Here is an 11,932-nt window from a genome sequence, read left to right as displayed (position 1 = left end):
CTTTCACCTGTATTAATGTCAGTTATTAGTTTTTCTCCACCGTGTTCAAGGACTCTTATTTTGAAGTTTTCTCCTGCACTACATTTCCCAGAATCCACTGCCCTAATCACTTCCTCGTTATCCCCACCTGTATGCCATTCCCTCATTAAGTTCTGTATACCTTCTAGTTTTGATCATTAATTGCCCGTCCTTGAATATAAATTTTTTATATGTTAATGTTTGTTTCCACTCCAGCGTTTGTTTCCACTCCAGCAAATGTACTACTCCAGTGTTTATTAAAGTTTGAAATATTCTACTCCTGCGTCTCCTCTCTTCCACACCTTGGGCACCAAATATTACAGAAGGACTGATCATTTATTATTATTACAATTATAAGAATACGGATTCACTTACCAGCTCATCCCAATGTTTTCCTCTCCTATTAAGCCTCACTTCAAGGAGCTCTTCACTGAGCATGGAGCCAACAGCTGGAATAATCAACCAGGTTCCTTCTCCTCGTTGCTACCAAAGACTTTTCAGATGAGTACCTCAAACCCATTTATGGTATGGGATTAAACTTTAAACATACAACAGCGCTTCCTGTGGTGGTATATGTTGCTGCTACTCTGATCCTCCATCTACCCTCATTACCCTCCTTCTCCAAAATGGCTCCTCTCCCAGTTTTCTCTCCTCACCTTGGGGGTTATGGTGGTAACTCCAAGCCTTCCTCAGCCCCAGCTTCCACGACTCCTTTCTCGCCCTCTGTCTCCAAGATATCTCCACTCCATTTAACTCCCCTAGATAGTTTTGGAGGGGCCTCATCCTATTCTGTTTCCGGTGGTCGTTTTACCCGTAGTGGTGGCGATCACGGTCAAAGAGCCAGTACCCACGCCTGCCACGGTTAGTGAGCCAGTGCCAAGTGTCTGTAGCCTCGACCCTCCCAGTGCCAACATCTGTAGCCTTGACCCTCCCAGAGCCAGTGTCTGTAGCCTCGACCCTCCCAGAGCCAGCGTCTGTAGCCTCGACCCTCCCAGAGCCAGTGCCTGCAGCCTCGACAATCCCCGTAACCACACTTCCTGTTGGCCAAAGGAGAAAGGGTAGGAAGATGATACCTTTTTTTCCCAGTCTCTGCCAGTTCTCACGACCATGGCTCTCAGCCCCTAGCCTCTCACAGGAGTGCCTGCCACGGCTTTGACCCCAGAGTCTTCCATGCCCCCTGAGCCTCTCGTGGATGCGCTCTTCAGCTCCGCCCCCGGAGTCTTCCACTATTCCATCTTCTGTGGCTCCGCCCGCTTCCCCAGAGTCTCCTCCTTCAGCGGTTCCACATCCTGACACAGTCCCTGCCCTGTGGCCGCCTCCTAGGCCTGCGGATCCTCCTCCTGCGTTTCCCTACCGTCATCCATCTATATATATATATATATATATATATATATATACCTTCTAGTTTTGATCATTATTTGTCAGTCCTTGAACGGTAATGTTTGAATGGTTATGTTTGTTTTCACTCTAGCAAATGTACTACTCCGGTGTTTATTATTAAAGTTTCAAATATTTTACTCGTGCATCTCCTCTCTTCCACTTCTTGGGCACCAAACATTACAATTACAGTCACCTGCATAATTTAATGTAGTTCACAGACAGGTGATCCAGATAAACAACAAAGGCTCAGTAAAGAATAATAGCCAGCCATTTCAGAGCAAAAAGTCTTTGTGCAACACTGAAAACAAACAGGCATCAGAGAGCTCTCAACATGAGTGGCTGGGAAACATTTTTCTGACATTTATTTCCTTCTCTGGGAGTTTATAGTCTGTTTGGCAATGCCAGGGGGCCTGTTGAAGACATTCTGAGAGATGTGGGCTCCATTAGAAACACTAACTCTTCTCTTGGTGGCAGAGCAATTCCCACCATAACAGCTGATGTTGTGAATTACCTCTCTGCTCAGGGACACAAAATACAATGTGCACTTAACTAACTCAGTGGGACAATGAAAAATCTAGTTTGAACTGAGCTGTGTTATACAACTTTGATTTCATTTTTACTCTACACTTGGGATACATGTAGGAGGTTAAAGTAATGGAGTGAACATTGGAAGACATTATTAGAGAGTATATTCCTTTGATTTATTGATAAAATTGAAAAACATGCTCCGGTCTCCTATACAACAGAAACCAGCAGAAATATAATATCACTCAAGATAAAAAAAAATATATTCCAGCTGTGTGTGGCTTTTTTCTTCAACAGGACACAAAGATTTTTAAAAGAATATTTTAGCTCTGAATGTCCTCAAAATGCAAGTGAATGGTGACCAGACCTTTGTAGCTCCAAAAATCACATAGATGAAACCTAAATAATCCACATTACTCCAGTGGTTAAATCCACATCTTCACAAGCAATCCATGAGAAACAGATCAAGATTTAAGTCATTTTTTACTTCTGAAGATATGGATTTAACCACTGCTTAGATATCCTTCTAAAAAACATTTTTATTTTTGCTTAGAGTTATGATTCAAGTATATACATGAATGTAGTTCAGTTTGTGGCCATTTAATCATAGTCTGAAAACAGTAGAAACCTGGGCCAATTTTCACAAAAAATATCTTAAGGCTGATAATAGCTCCTAATGGAAATTTAGAAGCAACTCTTAAAAATTAGGGGTGTGTCACTCCTAATTTTAGAATTTTCATTTAAAAGTAATTCATAAAGCATTTTACTTCTTAACCCTCTGGGTTTTGAGGGTGTTTTGGGCCCTGGAGAAAGTTTGACATGCCTTGACATTTGTGCTTTTTTCAGTTACTTAAAAACACATTAATGGCTAAGGTCTGACAACACTGTATTCAGCACAAACTGGGCTACAATAATATGTGAGCAACATGTGTGTAAATGTTTGTGTTTTTTAGAAAATAAGGTTTATGCATGGTTTTTTATTTTTAAGTCATTGAAATAAGGCTATATAACACTTACTAAACATTTGTCCACAAGACTTTTGAGAACTGAATCTTGTAGCCTAGTGTTTTTGCTACAAAATTATGTAAAAACCATCCTGATCACCCATTCATAAAAAAACAATATAGTACTTTAACTTTTGTAAGCCACTTTTCGTGTTGAAAGCTCATATGTGAGGAGGCGTGAACTATCATGAATATTGAGGTAATTCACACCTGAGGACACAAAGACCCCTCCCCTTGGCCTATCAATGAGGAATGTGACAGAAAGAGAATGAATGTGAGGAGACTTAATGATCAAAATCAAGTTTTAAGTTAAATGAAGTTACATCTTTACATAAAGACTTTACTTAATTTTAGACCTACACAACCATTTAAAAGTTTTAGAAGAAGTCTCTTCTGCTCACCAAGACTGCATTTATTCGATCCAAAATACAGTAAAAACATTGTGTGAACTCATTTTACAATTTAAAAGAACAGTTTTCTATTTGAATATATTGTAAAATGCTATTTGTGATCAAAGCTGAATTTCAGCATCATTACTGCAGTCTTGATCCTTCAGAAATCATTATAATATGCAGATTTTCTAATATGGGCATATTTAAAGTGCATTTTACTCATTTAACCTAAACACATATTTGCAAGCACAAGCATTGATGATAATGAGGCAGCATAAACACTAGATCAAATATATTTTAAACATTCATATAATTTTATATCATATTACATATCATATTTATATCATACAGCATACAATTTAAATACATGCTTTAGCAGAAAGAGCATATAAATGTAACTAAAACTTGCTTATTAGGACATATTTCAAATGTCAATACTCTGAATCCTGGCTGGCAAGTCTGGAAACAGTCCCACTAGTAAAATATTTACATGTTTATATAAAATAGAATGTCAGCTAATGAAAACTAAATGACTTACTAGTCCAAAATTGTATCCTCTGATGGATTTAGTCTCTCTTCAAAATACAAACGTTCATCGGAGTCCCGCTCTTCTTCTGAGGAAAATGTTAACTCTTGCTTCCTATCCCATGTGTATCGTTACAAATGAACAGTAAAATGAATGAATTGTTTACATCAAACCTCTGAACACTGTCTGGGGCATGTACCATTTCCCTTGATCGTCTCAGCACATTAGCGTATGAATGGTGCGCTCTGCTGGTGGTTGGGATTAAATTACCTATAATGAGCTAAGCCTGTAAACAATTTACAGCGCTTTGTTTCATACAGATTACATTGCAGGAGTATATTTGTTTTAAATTTGAATTGTTTTATTTAAAAGTAGACATGTGTTTCATGTTAGTGTTATAAATATTCGCGGAGTTTCAGTTAATTCTTTGGACGTGTTGCAGATATATGCTCGTGAACACAGAGACTGCTGAAAGCTCACCCTTTTTATTTTCTTTATTTTAAAAAAGCACAAGGTTTTGTTGTTATTGTGAGTGTACACAAATAAAAGTAGACCCTCTAATGCGTATGGCCCAAAATGACGGAGTATTTTAAGTTGTTTCAGCTGTAATGACGAAAATATCCAGCAGGACGCGCCGGCACGTCCGTCGACCCCGGAGGATTAAAGTAGCTCCTTAACCCACGGCAGCTTAGAAGTTGCCGTAAGGACATCTAAATCCCCAAGAAAGACTCTCAAACAATCTGAAGCATGACTGCCGTCATCAATCCACATAAAAAACAATGTATAGAAGTCTTAGTCAATGTATTCTAATAATATAATATTATAATTTTGACATTGACATTTACAGTGGTATTGCCTGAATTGCCATGGTGTTTTTATGATTGTAAACTTAGATATATATGCAGTTAGCTCTCCCACAAACCAAAACAACCCAATTACACCAGTGTGGTGTACCTACCTACCTATCTACTTACTTTTATTCACCAAAGTGGCATTTAACTGATTACAGTTCATTAATAACATGAAAATGACTATTACAATTTGAAAAAATATTTAAACTTAAACTGCTTCAAAGATTTCTCATGAAAACAATCATCTGTGTGCAGCAATTACAGCTTTGCAGATCTTTGGCATTCTAGCTGCCAGTTTGTCCAGATACTCAGGTGAAATTTCACCCCGCACTTCCTGTAGCACTTGCCATAGATGTGGCTTGTCAGGCACTTCACATGCACCTTAAAGCCTAGCTGATCCCACAACAGCTCAATGGGGTTAAGATCCAAAAAACTCTTTTCCAATCATATGTTGTCCAATGTCTGTGTGTCTTTGCTCACTCTAACCTTTTCTTTTTGATTTTCTGTTTCAAAAATGGCTTTTTCTTTGCAATTCTTCCAATAATGCCTGCATCCCTGAGTCTTCTCTTTACTGTTGTACATGAAACTGGTGTTGAGTGGGGAGAATTCAATGAAGCTGTCAGTGGAGGACATGTGAGGTGTCTATTTCTCAAACAAGAGACTCTGATGTACTTATCCTCTTGTTTAGTTGTACATCTGGCCTTCCACATCTCTTTCTGTCCTTGTTAGAGCCAGTTGTACATTGTCTTTGAAGACTGTAGTGTACACCTTTGTACAACAATTTCAAGCATTGTATAGCCTTATGTTGGAACAGAATGTGAGCTAGGAATTAAATTAAACTGTCCTTATTCTACATCTTTATGTAAGGAAATTTGTAATGGAATTAGTTGCATTCGAAAAACATTATAAGAAAATCACAAATAATTTGATTATTTATCTGAATAAAATTCTCCACCATTTAAATCGTAATACAACGTCTCGTTGTATCCACTCAAAATTTCTATTGTAATTAATTATCTTTAATAAGGGAATTATGATTCATTCACTTATTGGAGTATTATTTTTCTCATGGCTTTTTGAAAATAATATCACACATATTTAGGTATAGCTTTGAAGCAAAATCTTTTAAAAACCGGTATGAGATTATTTATCGAACATATACCGCAGTCAAACTTCATTGCTATTGTAAACATAAGCTAATATAACACATACAACATGAAACAGGTTGGTGAGTGTAAGATATAAAATCTTCATGTCTAATCATTTTCTGTGAGTGTGCAACCTTTTTAGCTGAACACTCAGTTTCCTTTAGGTCAATGGTCAGTTCCCTTGTGCAGACATACAGATGTGGACTGACCTTTGTAACTAACAACTCATGTGTCTTCTAGTTCTTTGTTTTAAGATCACACCATTTCTCTTATCTTTTCATTGACATAGGCACTGACCTACTTAGACTGTATATAAACCCTAGGCTTAACAGAATAAAGCAAGAGAATGAACTGAAGCACTTGTTGTCTGTCATTCCTCTTCCCTCGAGGCTTAGAGGTGCAAGGAAATGCATGCACACTGAAGCAAACAACTAATTAGGGGACCAGAGAAAACTTAATTCAAAACAGAATAAAAGTTTTCTAACAATTTGGCAGCTCGTCCCGATCTCTCCAGACAGGTAAGGTCAATTTATTTTATTGACAGTGGTCCTGTCTACTGAGAGATCGAAATAGATAAAGATAAATTTGTGATCTCGTATTAGGGACCTCTTCTATAAGAGATGTTTTTGCCCTATCTCCTGATAGGAAGAACATTTATACCTTACTTACCAATATGTTGATTTAACAGATAAAGTCTACATTTTATTGTATGATTTCATACTAGGGACCTCTTCATAGAGACGTTTTTGCCCTATCTTCTGATAGGGAGAGGATTTATACCATACTTAATAGTATGTTAATCTAGGAGTTATCCCTATTCTTCTGACGAATAGGAAGGGAATGAGGAATTGTTCCAGATATTCTAAATTAAATTATGCAAGAGTCTGCATTCGTGATTTGCAAATGTAAATAATATACAACTAACACAGTGACGTTATGGGTTCAGACATAAGCCACCCATTACATGATGAAACTCCAAAACAATGGATGTTCCTTAATAATCAGGGTTATAACATAGAACCTTATATCTGCAATCTGGCCGGATGGTCAGAAGGTAAAACACAGTTAGACCCATATCCTAGGGGTGGCTCATTTAGTGATCGGTCCAGAAGTGAATCCAAATCCATGGTTAAAGGAGGGTGGGGGGACCTGCAGTGGGATTATCATTACATGAAAGAGTCATACGAGGTGTGGAAGAAAATGAAACCATTCTGAGACAAAGGACCTGAACGAAAAGAGGCCAATAAAATGCACACTGTGGTCTCTGTGTCAGAACAATTGCCTAAATATGATATTGTTGTGAACAGCACCTCAACCCCTAGCACCCCAACGGCACCATTCACACCATTATACCCCAACTTCACATCATTCAAAGGCAACTCATTCGCTGAAGCCGTGGCCGTATCTGATTCAAAGTCAAAGAAAGACTTGAGCAAAGGCACAACAGCCGCTTTTCCCTTTATCCAATGCTTAATATAATAAAGCAAGAGAACGAACTGAAGCACTTGGTGTCTGTCATTCCTCTTCCCTCGAGGCTTAGGGGCACAAGGAAACTCATGCAGACTGAAGCAAACTACTAATGAGGGGACCAGAGAAAACAGAATCAAAGTTTTCTAACAGTGAGTAAAGTGACAGAATGATCAATACAGAGAAAATGAACTTAATGTAGTCTGTTGACAATGCCTTAAGAACCATTTATCCATCTTTGAGTCTAAATCGATTTGCAATTGGATTTCACAATGTATTTAACTAATACACCAGCACTTTGAGCAAAGGTCTGGAGATGTACTTGCGTGTAGTTGCGTTTCCTTGCATTGCTTTTCCTTGCATGGCTTGGGTCTTTGGCTCTTTGTAGAAAGTTTGTTTCCGTCTATGTCTTGGACTATGTAATGATCGTTGATAGTTGTTGTCTGATGGATGATGAGGTCAGCTTTGTAGGGAGGCCTTCTGCAAGGAAGACTCTCAACTCCAGTTGGGCGTATGAACCGTAGAGCAGAGAGTGAGAGGCTTCCTCGGGACTTTGGGTCCTGTTTCCTTGGACTCTACATGTTACGCGGCTGAACTGGAAGAAGCAAGAGAGCCAAGAAGAGAGGAGACCAAGTTCCAAGAGAAGAAGAGACTGAGCGCTAGAGTTCTTCCTTGGTAGGAAACTTTTGAACTGAAATTGGACGCAACCCAAAGGTGTCCTAAGCCAATCAGAAGTGGCTTTTCAGAGTCACATGGTCAATTGGTCTGTCCTTTTCAAAGTTGATTTACAATCCTTTGTGTGGAGGATTCCTACAAACTTTCCACTCATACTAGTGAATGTTTAACCATGAACTTTTACATCTTGAAAACAATGCAAGAGACATTACATTCTACGTCATGAACATTCTCTATGTGAACAAGCAAGCATTTACATAATAAATATGACATACATGAAAATCCCTGATTACAAATCATACTGGTTAATTCATTGGTTTTGCCAACATGGATAATACATTACACGTCATGACCAACCTGATGAGCCTGTCAAGGTATATTATCAGGTTAAGCCTTGAATAGTTACCATTCTTAATAAAATTAGATGAATAGTACAAGATTAAAGATTAAATTTATCGATTTATCAGTTATAATGATTACAAATCACTACACATATTGTAAAAGGTACATCAGGCTATAATTATTAATTTGTCAGTTATAAAAGTAATCACAGGTCAAAGTAATTTTCTAAATTATCTAGCAAGGCTAGGTATTGTGTACATTTTGGTTCCAAATGCATTCTGTACATTTTAGAGGGTTAAATCACAAATACTGGGACTTTGTGTGAACTGTTCATTCATTCCTTTTTAGCTGCGGTTTGCAGAATAATTATCACGAGGTTCTCATAATCTGATGAGTCTGTAGCAAAGTGTAGCAAAGTGTAGCAAATTGGTTTATATTGAAGGAAAAACAGAGTGTTTTAAGACTTTCCCAGGGATTCCAGGGAGTGTGTTCTGTCTTTTATTGCCCGTAACCTTTCACTTAGGGTCTCTTTGCAGATAAGTTCTTAACCCTCTACCGCACAGTGTAGCCATATGGCAATATTGTCTTTGTGTTCATTTCCTTGCCACTGTCTCTTTAATAAAACATAATAGATTTTTTTGGGAGAAAGAGAAGACTTTAGTTTAGCCAACGATGTGCTTTGGTTAAGTCACATGACATGCAGTACATTTCAGTGGCGCGATTTCTGACAACCTGCGTTCTTTAAATCGAAGTTGCTGAAAGCGGACTAAAACGTCAGTATAAAGAAAGACCAGCTGATTTCACCTCAGCAAAAAAAATTTGGCCAGATGTGAGATTTCTTGGTGCCTGGTCGAGCAGAATCTTTAATTTATGACATTGAAGAATTCCAGATTAATAGGTTGGGTTTTCTAGATTCAAGTCATATTGCCAGCAATTGCTTGCCCTTCTACACCTAATATTCTACACTTCATTCCTCAAAACAATGATTGACCGATGAGTTATTAGAGAAAGCTCTTTATTTTTTGCCATTTTTGACCTAATAATGACCTTAAGACATGCCAATCTATTGCATACTGTGGTAACTCAAAAACAAACACAAAGACAATCCTCAAGCTTCATTTAATGAACAATATAGCTTTCAACTGTGTTTTATATAATTCTAATTTTTTTCAAATAGTGATGGTGCTGTTTTTTACATCAGTAATGTCCTATCTATAATTTACCAAGTGGCATTCAACTGATCACAAATTAAAGAACCAATTTCCTTCCGAAACAGCAAAATCTGTACATTATTCCAAACTTTGGTCGCCAGTGTAAATATATATATATTGTAGCGAATCAGCTCTATATTCTTCCACCATTAGGTAGCGAATCAGCTCTATTAAATATTAATAATCAATCATAACTTGTTATAATCAATTATGAATATTTGGATCAGTTAATCGGGTTAACTTGATGTAGCTACATTAACATTACAACCAAATACTCGGTTCATCCCGTGAACACTCAATTTTGGTTATTAATTAATTAATTAATTAATAGAAATGTACATTTCGGGGCAAGGGAAATGTCTTTCTTACTAAGTATTAAGAGCAAGTAGTCAAAATCTATGATTAGTGACTTTAGATATGAGCTTGAGACACAGACAACTTTACATGTGACATGAACAAGACTTTATTAACTAGACTAAACATTTAAACTACTCTAACATACATATACATACATTCATACAGTTTACCAAGGGAAAGAGGGCTGAAAGGTGTACAGGAGGACAAGAAGTTATAGCATTGTTTGAAGTTCAGCAGATCAACAGCCTGAGCAAACCATCATATTAGTTCTGACACGCCCTTTTTAGAAAGGGGTTAAGGATACTTAATGTATCAAATAATGAGACTAAGTTTGATACTTGCATGTCCCATTTGAATTAAACTGTCCTGATGCAATTTGTTGAGGCTCCAGTTGATCTTTGATGTTGTCTTGATGAGAGAGAGAACCAGTGAGAGTCAGAGGATCTTGGTGAATGGGCAGTCAAGGCCGTACGTAGCCTGGCACACGCTTGGGAGTCCTTGGGGCCTTCTAGTTTGGCATGATTCAGCGAGAGAGTGAGAGAGCACAAGGCTCAGAGAACCAGAAAGCAAGAGATAAGCGACCGGGCTAAGAGCGAGCTAAGAGAGAGAGAGAGAGAGAGAGAGAGAGAGAAAGTGGGCGCAGCAATTTTATACCCTCAGGAAACAGGTCCCACCTCTCATTGGCTCGACCAATAAGAAGGGTTTGAGTTCTAGGCGGGAATTTGGTTTATTGCTCTTTGTTGTAAAATTGCCCATTGCATGTGCAAGAAAGAAAATAGGAAATATACTTATAATACTAATATGTTGTTGTTATCGACATATCATGTACACAGTCATTTCAATCTTCAAAATACCAAGTTATAGAGACCAAATATGCCACACATATGATTTTGGTTAATCATAGTATGCAAAGTCTGAAACATTAACCCATTAGTTTGCAAGAAAACATAGATCAAGCACATTTAAGGAAAATGTGAGATGGCACATTAGATACATGTCAATATTTATCACATGGATATATAGAATATATATATATAGGATTAACAGGGTTCATTTCTCTTTCTCAGTAAGAGAATGAAGTGAGGGTCAGCACTTCTCTGAACATTCCTTTGGAGGTCGTAAAAGTCTCCCTTACTCTGGGCATGAGAGAGTTCCTTTGTCAAAGCTCATTTGCATGTTTATGACAGTAAGAGATTTTGGGCTGAATGACTCAAAAGATAGTAAAACATTGCGTAATATCATTCTACAGAGATCTTATATTCGAATTCAGCTCGGACAAATCGTAAGGTTTAATTTGATACCAAGAAACATGTGTTTAGTACACTTAGAAAGGGAATATACACTGAGGCTATTAAATATGAGGCCTCAGAGTTTAAAACACACAACTGAAACAGTTCTAACGAGTTTGATATACCTCAGAAATACACAACATACAGGGATTACACGTATTTCATTAGCAATATGCAGTTCTGTGTTTAACTGAAAAACACACACACATTTTTACGTTCAAAGTTTCCCCCTTCCTGTCCACACGATAAGCACGTGGTGAGCATCGCGGATGTCACATGCGGTTCTCTGTCAATAGTTCAATGTCTCTTTGTCAATACATTTATTGTGCTTGTGGAGGCTGGTTGGCGCTATTTCAGTAATTAGGGGGGTTTTTAACAGTAAGTTCTTGTTTGTTCGGGAATCTGTTAAGGCCACTGATCCTCCGCCATACCTTACAGTCCCCTTTTTCAGCCAGGTGGTGTCCCTGTTGGAGACATCATCGGACGACAATCATCACAATGGCGGATGGCAGGTGAATCATGAGGGTTTTGTAGCAGGTGGTTGTTCCACAGTGGGTGATGTAGACAGTAGCCACATCCAGGTCTCTGCAGCAGGTGCAGAGGCAGCAGGTGCAGAGGCAGCAGGTGCCTTGACAGTGTGTCACCTGTCATTATGAAGTCAGTTTGTTTGAGGCAGGTGCTTGTTTGTGGCTGCAGGGAGTGGTTATGGGCATTGTGTAGTGTGGAGAGAGTTTCAGACTGACCTAG

This window comes from Xyrauchen texanus, chromosome 15 (genome assembly GCF_025860055.1).
Source record: "Xyrauchen texanus isolate HMW12.3.18 chromosome 15, RBS_HiC_50CHRs, whole genome shotgun sequence".
In the NCBI taxonomy this organism is placed as follows: Eukaryota; Metazoa; Chordata; class Actinopteri; order Cypriniformes; family Catostomidae; genus Xyrauchen; species Xyrauchen texanus.
Note: the sequence above shows the minus strand (reverse complement) of the source record.